The 16361-nt window shown below is 44.0% G+C and overlaps 1 protein-coding gene across 7 annotated transcripts in view; it reads left to right on the top strand.

Annotated features, from left to right (window-relative positions):
* FER (FER tyrosine kinase) overlaps nt 1-16361 on the top strand; it is a 312225-nt gene that overhangs the window by 22453 nt on the left and 273411 nt on the right. For 5 of the 7 annotated variants that reach the window (XM_056537490.1, XM_056537491.1, XM_056537492.1 and 2 more), the window contains one exon: nt 5066-5164. The gene's annotated coding sequence lies outside the window, so the exon portion shown is untranslated. Of the gene's footprint in view, nt 1-5065; nt 5165-5248; nt 5369-16361 lie in introns of all 7 variants that reach the window. The other 2 variants (XM_056537495.1, XM_056537494.1) reach the window with 1 other exon arrangement.

Raw genomic sequence — 16361 nt, 5'->3', positions numbered from 1 at the left:
CTCCATAGAACGCCATGATGCGGACGGGAGAACAAGGCAGTGGAACGGCAGCACCCGTCAGAGGACAGCCACAGGTGAGCTGTCTACAGGGGGCCTGCTACTAATGTCTAAAGGGGGGAGGTCTGCCGTCTACAAGGGGGGGGGGGCTGCTGTTTACAAGGGGGGCTACGGTCTACAGGAGAGCTGCTACTAATGTCTGCAGGGGGGCTGTGGTCTACAGGGGGGCCTGCTACTAATGTCTAAAGGGGGGCCCTGCGGTCTAAAGGGGGGCTTGCATCCTGTATACAAGGGGTGGCTGCGGTCTACAGGGGGGCTGCTACTAATGTCTACAGGGGGCCCTGCTGTCTACAAGGGGGGGACACACACGTTCTACAGGGGTGCTGCTACTGTCTACAGGGGGCTGCTGTTAATGTCTGCAAGGGGATACTACCTAATATTAAAATCAATCTTACAGCAGAGTCACCTGCACTAACTTGAATTTATAGGTAGATAGTGCAGGTGACCCGGTTTCTACCGCTGCTCACCATGTGGTCATCGGTCTCGCTGCCAATGCAAATTCTTTGTTCTGCCCAATGGAGAAAAGCGAAATCTTGGCTCATACTACAGCAGCCGCCTCCATTGCATACAACAAAGAACCCACATATCATACGGAAAGCAGCGCCAGAGACCGGGTCACCCTGATTTCAGATTCCCTTTAAAATAAAAGTACTCGTAATTGGTATCGGTACTCTTACTCGGTCTTAAAAAAAAAGGTATCGGGACGTCCCTATATTACAGACTGCAACATATCAGAGAACGGGCTCTGGAATATGTATATACAGCTCTGGAGGATATTGTGGTGTTATGCTATACCACAAAACTGACCCCAGGGATGTGAAATTCCTATTGCCCCTGACGCCCGGGACATGCTGTTCCGGGTGCCGGGCAGGTGAATTTTTGAGGCTCTTAGCCCTGCTTTGGGCAAGCAGGGCCGGACCTGAAAGCCCCAGACAAGCATGGCAGTGCTCAGAGGGGTGTATGGAGAAGGCTCCGGACTAGTGCCCGCTCCATACTCTGCAGTCCCTGGCTGTTTTCAGTAGCTGGCGGCCGCTGCTAATAGCCAGCATTCAGCGATTGCCGTGGCTGGCTATTAACCCTTCAGATCGCTGCTGTCAAAGTTGATAGCACCATCTAAAGGGACATGTGAATGCTCCCTGGTGGGCTAGTGGGGTGGATCCTCATTCCCCCCCTGCAGTGCGATCACTTGGGGGGGGGGGGGGGGGGGCGATCCAATATAGAGGTAGCCGGAGGGCTTACCTCTGCTTCCCTGGTTTCCGTGACTCTGTCATTGATAGAGCCTGGCTGGACTAGGCTCTATCAATGGATCGCAGAGCAAACAGATCACTGGAGTTCAATAGAACTCTATTCATCTGTATGAAGAATCGATTCCTCCTAAAAGTTCCCAAAGGGACTAATAAAGTGTGAAAAAAAAGTCTTAATAAAAGTTTAAAAGGCACACATTGACCCCTTCCATATTAAAGGAAATCTGTCATCAGAATCACCCGCACTAAACCTGTTACACAGGCTTGTAGTGCGGGTGATCCTGATTAAAACGCTCCTTAACTGGTTAAAAATGGTTCAGCGCTTCCTCAGATATCTTTATTTTTAGTTTTCTGTTATTCCGTGGCTTGGGACTCAGTGGGAGGTGTTATCATCTGGGACTCGGCCACACGTCATTCTAGCTGGGCGGAGCTGCCGCCCGGCTCATGAATATTCATGAACTTATCCTCGCGGCCCTCCCCACCAGACCTAGAAAAAGGAGTTAGACTACGAGGATAAGGTCATGAATATTCATGAGCCGGGCGGCAGCTCCGCCCAGCTATAATGACGTGTGGCCGAGTCCCAGATTATAACACCTCCCACTGAGTCCCAAGCCAGGGAAGAACAGAAAACTAAAAATAATGATATCTGAGGAACCGCTGAACCATTTATAACCAGGTAAGGGGCGTTTTAATCAGGATCACCCGCACTACAAGCCTGTGTAACAGGTTTAGTGCGGGTGCTTCTGATGACAGATTTCCTTTAAAAGTTCAAATCACCCCCTTTTCCTATATAAAAGTATGTAAACATATTTGGTATCACTGCGTGTATAATTGTACCAGCTATTAAAATATAACATTATGTATCCCGTACGGTAAATGACGTAAATGTAAAAAAAAAAAAAAAAAATACCAAACCACAGAATTGGAATTTTTATAATATCCCCGAAAAAAAGTTAAAAGCGATTAAAAAGTCAGATCAATACCAAAATGGTACTGATACAAAAAAAGATTATGGAACAAAAAAATAGCCCTCATACAGCCTCGTATGCAAAAAAAAAAAAGCTACAGGGGACAGAAAATGGCAATAAACAAAAATTCGAAAAACTTCAGAATTTTTTTTTTAATTAGTAAAACATGGTGGAAACTATACAAGTCTGGTATTTCTGTAATAAGGCGACCTAAAGTATCAAAATAACATGTTAGCTCAACCATAAGGTAAATGGCGCAGAAAGGAAAACCACCAAATCTGCAAAATTATCTTTGATTATTTCAATTTCACTTCACCAATATATATATATATACTTTTTTTTTTCCCCGAGAATATGTTGTGGAATAATTAAAAAGTATCATTATAGTAGTTAGTTTTGGCTATTATAAGGCGAGGAGAAAAAAAACGAGAGTGTAAAAGTGAATATAGGCCAGGACAAGTGGATCGTCATGAGGGACAAGTAGATTTTGCTCTGTTTTGGTCCCGTGGACAAGGAGTCTTTTATTAAATTTCCACACCCCTGGACCCTTCATCTTTACAGCTTGTTGTTCAGCTATTGGTATAAGAATGACTGACCACTTCAGACCACGTTCATAATGTCAAAATGTCTAACATATTTTTTGTTCAATATGTAACGTTATACTTGTAAACTTGGGCGATTCTCGATCTTTAAAGTGGACTTGCCAGCAAGAAAACATATAGCTCATTGCTATATAGGGCTAGTCCTCAGGATTCCATGCTTACCTTTTAATCTCTATAGTCCTTTCCAGCACCAAGATATAAGCCTTTTTGTTATTTTGAAAATTAGGTTCAAAGCCCAGGAGCTTTTCCCAGCACGGCAAGAGCCCAGATAAGTCAGTCCCATCTCCTCTTTTAACTAGTGGCTGTCAGTCAAGCTGGGTAGGTGGATGCAAGCAGATATGGGCTGGACTTACCCAGGCTCTTGCTGTGCTGATAAACACCCCATTAACAAATGGTTTTCATGCAAAAGTGTCTAAAAAAACTAACAAAATACCTTCCAACCTTTTTCAGCTGGACATTTATTTATTTATTTTTCAAGGCTGAAAATACCTCCAAAATACCCATGTGTGAACAAGGCCCCAGACACAATGCAATGGCAGAATTGTGAAACAATCTGAATATTTAACACACATGATGTAACAGCAGAATTGTAGTAACAGCTGTAGATATGAGTTTAGTGTATAACGCAATGTAACCTCAGAATAAAGACTTCAGCTCTGAATGTGACTGGAGTATAAGACCTGATGTAACTGCAGAATTGTGAGTGTAGGTTTAGAGGTGGTATAGTTTGTCCCATTTGCAACCAATATGACACCTTTCATGACATCTGTACGTTGCATAATGTGTGACTGCTGCAGACTATTTAACACCTCTCACACACTTAAAGGAGTAGTCCAGTGGTGATTCAGTGGTGAGCAACTTATCCCCTATCCTAAGGATAGGGGATAAGTTGCAGATCGCGGGGGGTCCGACCCCTGGGGCCCCCCGCGATCTCCTGTATGGAGCCCCGACAGCCCGCTGGAAGGGGGCGTGTCGACCTCCGCACGAGGCGGCGGCCAACACGCCCCCTCAATACAACTCTATGGCAGAGCCGAAGCGCTGCCTTCACCAATCTCCGGCTCTGCCATAGAGATGTATTGAGGGGGCGTGTCGGCCGCCGCCTCGTGCGGGGGTCGACACCCGCTATCTCGGCGGAGAGCCGGGGCCCCGTACAGAGAGATCGCAGGGGGCCCCAGCGGTCGGACCCCCCGCGATCTCAAACTTATCCCCTATCCTTGGGATAGGGGATAAGTTTTTCACCACTGGACTACCCCTTTAAAATGGATGTGTGTTCCATACATTACATAGCAAGCGAGAGACCTGGGACAACATTTAAAAAGGTACTCCGCTGCTCAGCGTTTGGAACAAACTGTTCTGAACGCTGGAGCCGGTGCCGGGAGCTCGTGACATCATAGCCCCGCCCCATGAATGAAAGTCTATGGGAGGGGGCGTGACAGCCATCACACCCCCTCCCATAGACTTGCATTGAGGGGGCGGGGCGTGACTTCATGGCGGGGCTACAATGTCACAAGCTCCCGGTGCCAGCTCCAGCGTTCAGAACAGTTTGTTCCAAACGCTGAGCAGCGGAGTACCCCTTTAAGGACCTGAACATTGCTACAGTCTTTACAAGCAGGACTGGTCAGGTAAGTTATAGGGCTTTATAGTTCCCTTGGGGGACACTTAAAAAGTCGAAAAATTTGGTTGGTCATACTGTAAACAGCTATGGGGTGCTGATCACAAACCTATTATAGGTTACCGCCACTCATTTTTAAGTACATATTCTCAATATACTCTTTGTACATGTGTAATACAGCACCTGATGAACATGGATATTTTTTTCCCCCTGCAATTTCTTAAGGAATCCTCAAGGAAGGCAAAACGGTGTTCCTCTATGACAAATTGGAGGCATATGGAGGTGCAATGTGGGCTCATAGAATTCTGTGAGCGTCGTACTGTAGATCCACACTTTGAAAGTAGAGCACTATGCATCAGCCCTCGTAATCTCTATACATGGATGTTAAGCTTTTTTTTCTCTTTTTCCCGCCTAAAGACCTCAGTACATTGTTACTATGGAAGACTAGTTTTCTTAGTAAATGTGTACCATGATCTTTTTTTTCCACACATGCATCTCTCATCAGTTCCTTGTATTGTGAGTGTGGAGCCTGAAGCAAGGCTTGAACGGATGTTACTGACACTTGCATTCCTCTGTCTGCAGAAAGGAATTCCATACAAGCAGGGGTTTTATCTAGAAGTCTGAAGTTTCTACTTGGCCTAAAGACACCAGCTACAGCATGCAAGGAAATGAATGAGCGAGGTACAGTATGTAACTAATGCAAAATAATCTGTCAGGTTTTTAGCATTGCCTCTTTGTCCCTCCCATTGCTTCTATTAAATGCAGATAAGTTGATTTTGCGGAATCATTGGATGTAAGTTGGACATATTAAGATGACGTTACACTAAGGGGAAGGATGTAATTGTTGACATTCTAGAAAAAGAACAGAGGAAGCAGTCTAGAAAGGTTAGTGAAGTCAGACCTTATAATCATGGTTTTAATGAAGAATAAATACCGGTAGTTAGTTTGTTGAGCATGCAACCATGCTATCTCCACAGACTGACATTAGCAATAGAGACATTCATATTAAGGACCTTAGTATATGATATCTGTCAAAACTTGTGCAAAGGAAAGAAAAGAAGGAATTTTACATAGCAACTATTCAAATTTCTTCTCTAACTTGCAAAAGGACCTAGGCACAATGAGCCCTTTTTGAGAGTTTTCCTGATGACGTATGTGGCAGTGCTGCCCTGGTCATCTGTAATGAGAATTATCAATGAGAATGTAAAGATGTAACGCTATCTCTCCTTAAAATCATTGTTCTGTTTTATCAAATAATCACTGCATAATTAATAAATCATGACCCAGGAGGCCTTTCTCAAGTGTGTCACATCCTCTGGGAACACAGATATTTAAAGGGATTATCCAGCATAAGAAAAACATACCCAATTTCTTTTGACAATTGCACCACTCCTGTCCTCAAGTTGTGTGTGATATTACAACTGTTTCATTTACTTCAATGGAACTGAGCTGCAATACCAAATACACACTGAGTGGTGCGGTTTCTACATAAAAAACAGCTATGTTTTTTTATACCGGGATAGTCTCTTTAAAGGAAATGGATTTATTTTCAAAGTAATTCTTTATTATTAAATTGTACTGAATACTTAGGTTTTCTGCAGGTCTTTATTAAAAATATTGCTCAGTTTCTCTTCTGCTGGGAGCAGTCTTTTAACCTGATTTTTATGACCTTTTATCTGATCATAATTCAGATACTTTTCTTTTCTTTTTATAAATATCATGGCTTTGTCCAAGCTGAAGCACAGGCATAGACAAAGTCCAGTGAGGGTGGGCTAGCACTCCTCTGTGCTGTCTCCTGGCTGATAGTACTCCTCTGTGCTCTCTCCTGTCTGATAGTACTTCTCTGTGTTCTCTCCTGTCTGATAGGACCCCTCTGTGTTCTCTCCTGTCTGACAGGAGAGAGAGCACAGAGGAGTACTATCAGACAGGAAAGAGCACAGAGGTATACTATCAGACAGGAGAGAGCACAGAGGAGTGCTATCAGACAGGAGAGAGCACAGAGGAGTCCTATCAGACAGGAGAGAGCACAGAGGAGTCCTATCAGACAGGAGAGAGCACAGAGGAGTCCTATCAGACAGGAGAGAGCACAGAGGAGTCCTATCAGACAGGAGAGAGCACAGAGGAGTGCTATCAGACAGGAGAGAGCACAGAGGAGTGCTATCAGACAGGAGAGAGCACAGAGGAGTACTATCAGACAGGAGAGAGCACAGAGGAGTACTATCAGACAGGAGAGAGCACAGAGGAGTACTATCAGACAGGAGAGAGCACAGAGGAGTACTATCAGACAGGAGAGAGCACAGAGGAGTACTAGCCCACCCTCACGTACTGGACTTTGTCCATGCCTGTGCTTCAGCTTGGACAAAGCCATGATTTTATAAGCCACAATTTCTATAAAAAGGAAATTAAAAAATGTTCTTATGAAGTGTATTAGAAAGGTTAATGTTTTGCCAAGATGTTTAACATATTAAAAGTTTTTGTTTCTGACAGTGCCCATTTAACTCTGAGCAGAGCAGCCTGCCCTATATGTGGAAACATACAGGGGGCAGAAGAAAAACAGAGCAAATCTTTTTATAAACACCTATGGGAATTTTTTTTTTTCATCTTTAAATTATTAGTTTCATTTGTAAAAAGGTTTGATATGTTGGCTGAACACTGGGTCTTAGTACTACTTTCCTATTTTTTTGCCTTTAAAGGGGTTCTCCGGTGCTTAGACATCTTATCCCCTATCTAAAGGATAGGGGATAAGATGCCTGATCGCGGGAGTCCCGCTGCTGGGGACCCCCATGATCTTGCACACGGCACCCCATTTATAATCAGTCCCCAGAGCGTGTTCGCTCCAGGTCTGATTAACGGCAACCACAGGGCCGATGGTGTGTGACGTCACGCCTCCGCCCCCATGTGACGTCACGCTCCGCCCCTCAATGCAAGCCTATGGGAGGGGGCGTGACAGCTATCCCTTTAATGACATATTAGAAAATAAATAAATATTTTTTTTATAATATGTCTATGCAGGAGGTCTACCTGCCTGGCTAGTCTTTCTTATGTTTCCCATAGATTTCAGTCACTGCATGTGTGATCACAGAAAAATTTTGTGCTGACAATGCTTCAGTTTAAAGCATAGGAATTGGCAGGAGCTGCTGCAGCTAGGTTCTCTGGGACAGACTGCAATCTTTGTAAGCAAAGAGAAAAATACAGGTGCATTTCAGCTCATCAGAGTAGAGATGTATTCACACTAAGATGGTAGTAAGTGGAGAGCAAAAACGTATAGGAAAAAATGTGGTTAAAACATAACTTTTACTATGTATGTTAAAACTCCATGGATAACAACAAAAAAATGGTATCCATATGTCACATCGAGCTTTTTTTGATTATTTGTATAATTCTTGGACAGTATTTCACATACCATATATACTCGAGTATAAGCCGACCCGAGTATAAGCCGAGACCCCTAATTTCAACCCAAAATCCCAGGAAAAGTTATTGACTCGAGTATAAGCCTAGGGTGGGAAATACCTCATCCCCCCCTGTCATCATCCAGACCCGTCATTAACATCCTCATCATCCCCTTGTCATCATCCCACACATCCCCCCTTCATCATCCCCTTGTCATCATCCCACACATCCCCTTATCATCCCACACATCCCCCCTTCATCATCCCCTTGTCATCATCCCACACATCCCCTTGTCATCATCCCACACATCCCCCCTTCATCATCCCCTTGTCATCATCCCACACATCCCCTTATCCCACACATCCCCCCTTCATCATCCCCTTGTCATCATCCCACACATCCCCTTATCATCCCACACATCCCCCCTTCATCATCCCCTTGTCATCATCCCACACATCCCCCTTCATCATCCCCTTGTAATCATCCCACACCCCCCCCCCCCCTTCATCATCCCCACCCCCCTTCATCATCCCCACACCCCCCCCCCCCCCTTCATCATCCTCTTCTCATCATTCGCCCTCAGTGGTCTTCAACCTGCGGACCTCCAGAGGTTTCAAAACTACAACTCCCAGCAAGCCCGGGCAGCCATCGGCTGTCCGGGCTTGCTGGGAGTTGTAGTTTTGAAACCTCCGGAGGTCCGCAGGTTGAAGACCACTGCGGCCTTCAACATGCGGACCTCCAGAGGTTTCAAAACTACAACTCCCAGCAAGCCCGGGCAGCCATCGGCTGTCCGGGCTTGCTGGGAGTTGTAGTTTTGAAACCTCCGGAGGTCCGCAGGTTGAAGACCACTGCGGCCTTCAACATGCGGACCTCCAGAGGTTTCAAAACTACAACTCCCAGCAAGCCCGGACAGCCATCGGTTGTCCGGGCTTGCTGGGAGTTGTAGTTTTGAAACCTCCGGAGGTCCGCAGGTTGAAGACCACTGCGGCCTTCAACATGCGGACCTCCAGAGGTTTCAAAACTACAACTCCCAGCAAGCCCGGGCAGCCATCGGCTGTCCGGGCTTGCTGGGAGTTGTAGTTTTGAAACCTCCGGAGGTCCGCAGGTTGAAGACCACTGCGGCCTTCAACATCATCCAGCCCCCTCTCACCCCCTTTAGTTCTGAGTACTCACCTCCGCTCGGCGCTGGTCCGGTCCTGCAGGGCTGTCCGGTAAGGAGGTGGTCCGGTGAGGAGGTGGTCCGGGCTGCTATCTTCACCGGGGGCGCCTCTTCTCCGCGCTTCCGGCCCGGAATAGAGCCGTTGCCTTAACAACGACGCATCTGCGTCGTTGTCAAGGCAACGTGACTATTCTGAGGCCGGGCCCGAAGCGCTTAGAAGAGGCCTCCCCGGTGAAGATAGCAGCCCGGACCACCTCCTCACCGGACCACCTCCTTACCGGACAGCCCTGCAGGACCGGACCAGCGCCGAGCGGAGGTGAGTACTCAGAACTAAAGGGGGTGAGAGGGGGCTGGATGATGTTGAAGGCCGCAGTGGTCTTCAACCTGCGGACCTCCGGAGGTTTCAAAACTACAACTCCCAGCAAGCCCGGACAGCCGATGGCTGCCCGGGCTTGCTGGGAGTTGTAGTTTTGAAACCTCTGGAAGTCCGCAGGTTGAAGACCACTGCGGGTGGGGGAGTTCACTCGAGTATAAGCCGAGGGGGGTGTTTTCAGCACGAAAAATCGTGCTGAAAAACTCGGCTTATACTCGAGTATATACGGTACTTGTCTACAGTTTTCACTACAGTTATTTCAATTGTCACTTAGGTTTTTGTCATGGATACATCAATATCAAACGAAAATCTACTGAAATGTATAAAGATATATCTTTGTCTGAAAATATAGAATGGAAAACAAAAGTCGCAAATATATTATCAAAATTAAATTTTTGTACTTCCTTTTTGTATACGGCCTCTCACCAGAGTCACGTGACAAAGGAGGTAAAACTACCAGTGCAAATGTGAGACGCTATAGCCTGATGAAGCTCCACAATGCAGTGAAACAGCTGTAGCAAGCATTGAAGTCCTGTCTGTGGGGTCCCCGCCAGACCATGCTGTATGTTAAGGCACGCAAATAAAGGAAACCTCACTGTAATGGTGAGTGCCTCCGTAAACCTTTTTTTTTTGCTACGGTTGGTATTTTCAAAATAAATTGGGGAAAATTGTCCTCCTGACCTGAAACAGCTGATTAACTATTTGGAAAAATCTAAAATCAGGGTCTGGTGGGACGCATCCACTCTCGCGCGTGCATTAAAAATCAGATGATATCGCTTGGTTTACGTGTCAGGAAAAGATATACTACAACGTATGATGACGAGTTCACAATTAAATGGAATGAAGCATTAAATGAATGCTCATTCGAACTCATGAGATTAATTTTTGGAAGGAAACAAAAGAAAATAACAAAATTGGAACTGGAAATAAGTACAATCACCGAATCCCTTAAAAACTGTGAACATGTCCCAGAACTTAATACACTGCAATAGAGGATGAATCAGCACCCTGTTCAATTGGAGGAAACAATCACTTATATCAAAAAAATCTACGTTTAAGAGATCTAAAGGACCATGCAGATAATATGGTATATGCCAGGCATAGAAACAGGAGACCGGGACTTCATTCAATACTTAAAAATCCTAAAAACCAGAATACGTCTAAAAACTGTGAAAAAAACCCCAAAAAGTTACTTTTAATTCATCTATATATACAAAACTCAACGTGTGTGTGTATGTTCCAGTATCAAGGCCAAACCGCTAAAGATATTAACATGAAACCTGGCACAAATGTTACTTAAATGTCAACAACAATCATCGGATAGGTAATTTAACCCTTACCCACCCCCAGTTGCCAGGGTCGGGGTTTTTGTTTAAAGTCACATACAAGTCTATGGGAAATATATGTTACTGCAAAACTTCCAAACGGCTGGAGATATTTCGATAATACTTGGTTACATGTTACTTATATGTCCACTTAAAATATAGAATAGTTAATTTAACCCTTAACTACCCCCATTTGTGAGGGTTGGGGTTTTTGTTTAAAGTCCCATGCAAATCTATGGGAAATGACACATAACATAACTTGCGTACGGCTGGAGATATTTCAATACCTGGTACACATATTACGGGTCGGGATAGGAGGACGGGATATGACAACAATATATAAAGACTGGATATGAAGTCAAAAGCTTCCTCTGTTGATTTTCTTCCACAACAAGGATTAGGAAGGAAAAACCGGGCAACGTCGGGTACTCAGCTAGTCAGACAATAAAAGCACAGATAACTGTACAGACTATTCTGATGTGGAAGAGAATGACACAACCTCAGGTACTACATTACCCACTGGTGTTCCTCCTTTTTTAGGAGAGGTACTCAGAAAAAGAAAAGCAAAACAAAAACCATGTCTCAAACGCAAGGAAAACAAGGAGAGTGGGCCGAAAACACTGCACAGCAATGACCCAGGACAAGAGGCAGATGAGTATCCACAATAACTGATCATTTTTCTGTTCTTAAAGGGATACTCCTGTAGAAAACTTTTTTTTTTAATCATCTGGTTCCATAAAGTTAAACAGATTAGCAAATTACTTCTATTAAAAAATCTTAATCCTTCCAGTACTTTTTAGGGGCTATATACTACCGAAGAAATGCTTTTCTTTTTGGATTTCTCTGATGTCACGGCCACAGTGCTCTCTGCTGACCTCTGCTGTCCATTTTTGGAACTCTCCAGAGCAGGAGAAAATCCCCATAGCAAACATATGCTGCTCTGGACAGTTCCTAAACTGGACAGAAGAGGTCAGCAGAGAGCACTGTGGGCGTGACAGAAGAGAAATCCAAAGAAAGAAAAGCATTTCCTCTGTAGTATACAGCCCCTAAAAAGTAGTGGAAGGATTAAGATTTTTTTTTAAAGGAGAACTCCAGAATACAAAAATTGTCCCCCATACTTCCGGTAGTAAAAAATAAACAGGTATATACCTTCCTTCGCTCCCCCAGTGCCTCCAGTAACCCGATCCGCTCTCCGCCGTGATCCTCTTCCTGGTTGCTGGTGTAGTGAAGAATTGTGCGTCTTGAAGCGTTTTCACACTGCCACTCAGCCTATCGCCAGCCGAGTCAGGACTTTGCTGTGGCCGGTGATTGGCTGAGTGCAGTCTGACTCTCCGACCACCAGCAACCAGGAAGAGGATCGCGGCTGAGACTGGAGCGGGTTACCAGAGGCTCTGGGGGAGCGAAGGAAGGTATGTATCTATTTATTTTTTTACTGCCGGCAGTATGGAGGGCAATTTTTGTATTCTGGAGTTCTCCTTTAAAAGAAGTAATTTACAAATCTGTTTAACTTTCTGGCACCAGTTGATTTAAAAAATAAGTTTTCCTCGGGAGTACCCCTTTAATCTTTCAGTTAGCATCCTTACTATGGACCAGATACAACTTTTGGAAAAAGGACTGAACGATTACCCACCAAAACGGTCTCCCAATCTGACAAAAGCCAAAACTATAGCCCTCTGTAAGTTAGCCTCCAACAAAAATGTTGTTGTGAGACAAGCTGATAAAGGGGCGCAGTGGTAATTCTTGATCAACTACTGTACAGAAAATGTGTTCTTTATCAGCTGAAGGATACTTCCATTTATAGGACCGTTTCATATAATCCTACAGAAACAGTTAAAACTTCTCAGTGAAGGAGTGACACTAAATACAATTACTAAAAAACTATATGATTCCTAATTTCCGAAAGTGCCCAGTGTTTCATGGTTTCCCTAAGATACACAAAGGTACCCCTCCCCCACCCCCACACGCCCTATTGTAGCTGGCATCAATTCTCTCCTTGAGCGCATAGGTGAATGGCTGGATCATCTCCAATCCCTGGGCTACAACATTAGATACCAAGTCTCACTTAATAGCAATTCAATCTGTACCTTGGACCACCACTAACAAATGGCTCTCTTGTGACATAACATCTCTCTACACCTGTATACCGCATGAGTTGGCCATTCAAGCCACGTTTTTCATCTAAAAAAATACTGCAACTACAGTCCTGAACTGAGCAAGTACCTTCATGATGTTCTTTCTTTTGTGTTGAAAAATAATCTTTTTACCTTTTTGATGCTGAGTTTTACTTCCAGATTACTGGATGCTTGATGGGTGCAACATTTTTGCCTTATTTGGCAAATTTGTACATGGCATACTGGGAGGAGTATCATCTATATGCGGCCAATAACATCTTCCTCCCCCTTTATAGGGTGTTACGGCTGCTATTTAGATAATCTCCTGCTAATATGAAGAGGGTTACAGAACGAGGCCGTTAAATTTGTAAAATATCTAAATACTAATTGTCTAAATCTGGCTTTTACTTTTAAACTTGACAACAACAATACAATAGATTATTTTTTTTTATGTAACGCTCGTTGGAGATGAAAATAACAGTACCATCCTGACTAACCATATCGGAAACCAACAGCAAGCAATAGCATCATGCATGCAAACAGCTGTCACCCCCTCATATCATCAGAAACTTACCGATAAGCGAGTTTATCGGTGCCAAAAGAGCTTCTTCCACAATAGACATTTATAACACGTGTAGAGAAATATAATAGTGCTTAAGAAAGTGAGGTTATGCTCTGTCCATCCCTACTAGAGCAGTTAACCAAACTCCAAGGACAGTACTCAATATTTGATTGACAATACTCTTGCCCCCAAAAAGAGAAGAAATCAAGTCTATAATACATTACATTAACATTTACTTGTTTTACATTTGGATTCTGCATTATCTAAAATGTTGAAAGGAAGGGTAACATGTCTGGCGAAATGAGGACGAGAGATCAACTGTCTCTTAGTGACTTTATGTCTTCTAGTGACAGAGGTACCTGACTATCGAGTAAGGGCTGCTTTAAATGTGGCCTCACCAGATGCTTTTGCTGCACTTTAATGGCCAATACCAAGGAATTTTTTCTACATCAAACAAAAAGAAATTCCAAATCAAAACCTTCATTAACTGCAACTCTACTCCTGTTGTGTATCTGGTCACATGCGGCAAGTGTCAGGTCCAATATGTAGGATGCACCACACGAAAATTGAAGACTCTCTTATCTCTGAGCATTTCAGACGCACCCCCACTGCCATGGTAAACAGCAAAACTGCATCTGGTCTGACAAAACATCTGTGGAACATGCATCAGGGTCATATCAAAGGTGTCAGACAGGCTCGCCGAGGGGGTGATAGGACACGTTCATTATTATCGAGAGGCTTATTGGATCTTGTTCATATACATTCCCCACAGGGTATGAATCATCATAGTGATCTTTTATATATTTACTAGTTTTCCCATAAACATGACCTACTCACTGTATGTTTTTTGAGTTTTCTTATATGTATACATGCACACATATGCACAAACACCTAGTACATCTTTTATTGGCATTACAAATTATGTGTGATCTCTACGTGCATAATAATACATATAGATTTTTCCATATATCATAATGCATCTTTTGCCTATGTTCAGTATTTTGTTACTTTTTTATATATTACAATGCGTTGTATTTCTGCATATTTACATCTTTAACAACGTGTATGTATTTGTGGTGGAGCTTTCTTTATTATATACATGCTGATATATCCATGGGAAATTGTATGATGCATGTCATTCTAATATGATGGAGCATGAATTTATGGTTTATATGCTATTTAATGTGTTGATTCCCTCGTGCAGTGAGTTTTTTGAGTATACTAGCTAGTATATTGGTTTGTACATACAGATTTGGTAAGGCTTGACACATAAATTTTTCCCCTACATTAACTGGTTATTTATATTTGTCCATATATGATTGGCCCTAATAACGCTAAAGACATTTATTTATATTTTCTTTTCTGTGATTACATTACATGTGTAGTTGTTCACACTAATCTGGCAAATCATATGCGTTTTTTCTACATATTAGACTCGGCATAGTGGCAATGAAGTGGAATATTGACCAGGCGTATGTAATATGAGGGGGATTTATCATTGTATATAGAGCTTTTTTTTTTTGTGTATTTTTTTTAACGCAAAAATTTGCGCAAGAGATTTGTTGCACATTTTGCGCAAAATCTGATAGAGTTCTTCATAGCCATGTCTACTAACCGTAGAGCACTTTCTACTGTAGAATCGAATTTATTAACTGCGTTTTTTTTTTTACACAAAAAAAATGTGCAAAAGCACTTTTCTTGCGCAAATATACACCACCTTGGAGGACACGTAACAAAGTGTCTATTTTGGGACAGTTAGGACTACTACTCCCATCATGGACAGACTCTGCTCATGATGGAAGTTATAGTCCAGGGGGCTGAGGTACAGATCGCAGCAGGTCATTCTCCGGAGATCTGCTGCGATCCGCATTTATTAACTGTAAAAGCCGGTGGCACATGCGGCTACACTGCGCTGCCCGCAGACTCCTGTATACGGCTGTCATAATTCATAATCGCCGCCACTGGAACACGCGAGCTCTGATTGGTGAATAGCTATCCACCAATCGGAGCTCCCGTCTCCCGGCGGGGGTTATGAATTAGAAGAACTGTATATAGGAGGCAGCGCAGTGTAGCCACATGTACCGCCGGCTTTTATAGTTAATAAGTGCGGATTGCAGCGGATCTCCGGAGAATGATCTGCTGCGATCTTCCCTTGGACTACTACTCCTATCATGGGACAGAATCTGTCCCATGATGGGAGTAGTTGTAGTACCGCAGCGCTGCTGAGGCATGGCACTTGCACATCCCCCCGGCTGCAGGACTTTTAGGACTACTACTCGCATCATGGACAGACTCTGCCCATGATGGGAGTTATAGTCCAGGGGCTGAGGTGCAGATCGCATCGGGTCCTTCTGCACAGACCCGCTGCGATCTGCATTTATTAACTTAAAAAGTCTCCTCTCTCCCGGCGGAGGGGATTATAATTCATAATAGCTTTTCACCAATCAGAGCTCCCGTGTTCCAGCGGCGGGGATTATGAATGATGACAGCGTATACAGGAAGCTCGCCCTCACCCACCCTGGTAACTTCAGGCTGTTGCTGCTTGGTTGGTATCTGGCTGATACCGAAAATAGGGGGAACCCGATGCGTGTTTTTTTTAAATAAATAAATAAATAAAATCGTGTGTGGTTCCCTCATTTTTTCAGTATCAGCCAGATACCAACCAAGCAGCAAGAGCATGACATTAGCAGGGTGGGTGAGGACCATTGTAACTGGCCCTCCCCAGCCTAAATAACGCCAGCCTGTTACTGCCTACTCCCAGGAGCGCCATTCTTGATGCTCCGGGCCTGTTGTAACTGGCTCTTCTCGGAACCCCTGTGGCGGTGGGTACTGGGGTAATAATTGGGGGTTAGCGCTAGCTGATTTTGGGGCTAACGCTAAGCCCCGGCTTAGTAATGGATTCTGTCTACAAGACGCCTTCCACTACTAAGCCTGAAAATTCAGTTATAAAAACAC

The sequence above is a fragment of the Hyla sarda genome, chromosome 1 (assembly GCF_029499605.1).
Source record: "Hyla sarda isolate aHylSar1 chromosome 1, aHylSar1.hap1, whole genome shotgun sequence".
Taxonomy (NCBI): Eukaryota; Metazoa; Chordata; class Amphibia; order Anura; family Hylidae; genus Hyla; species Hyla sarda.
The sequence above is the reverse complement of the archived record's forward strand: the minus strand, read 5'-3'. Positions and strand labels throughout refer to the sequence as shown.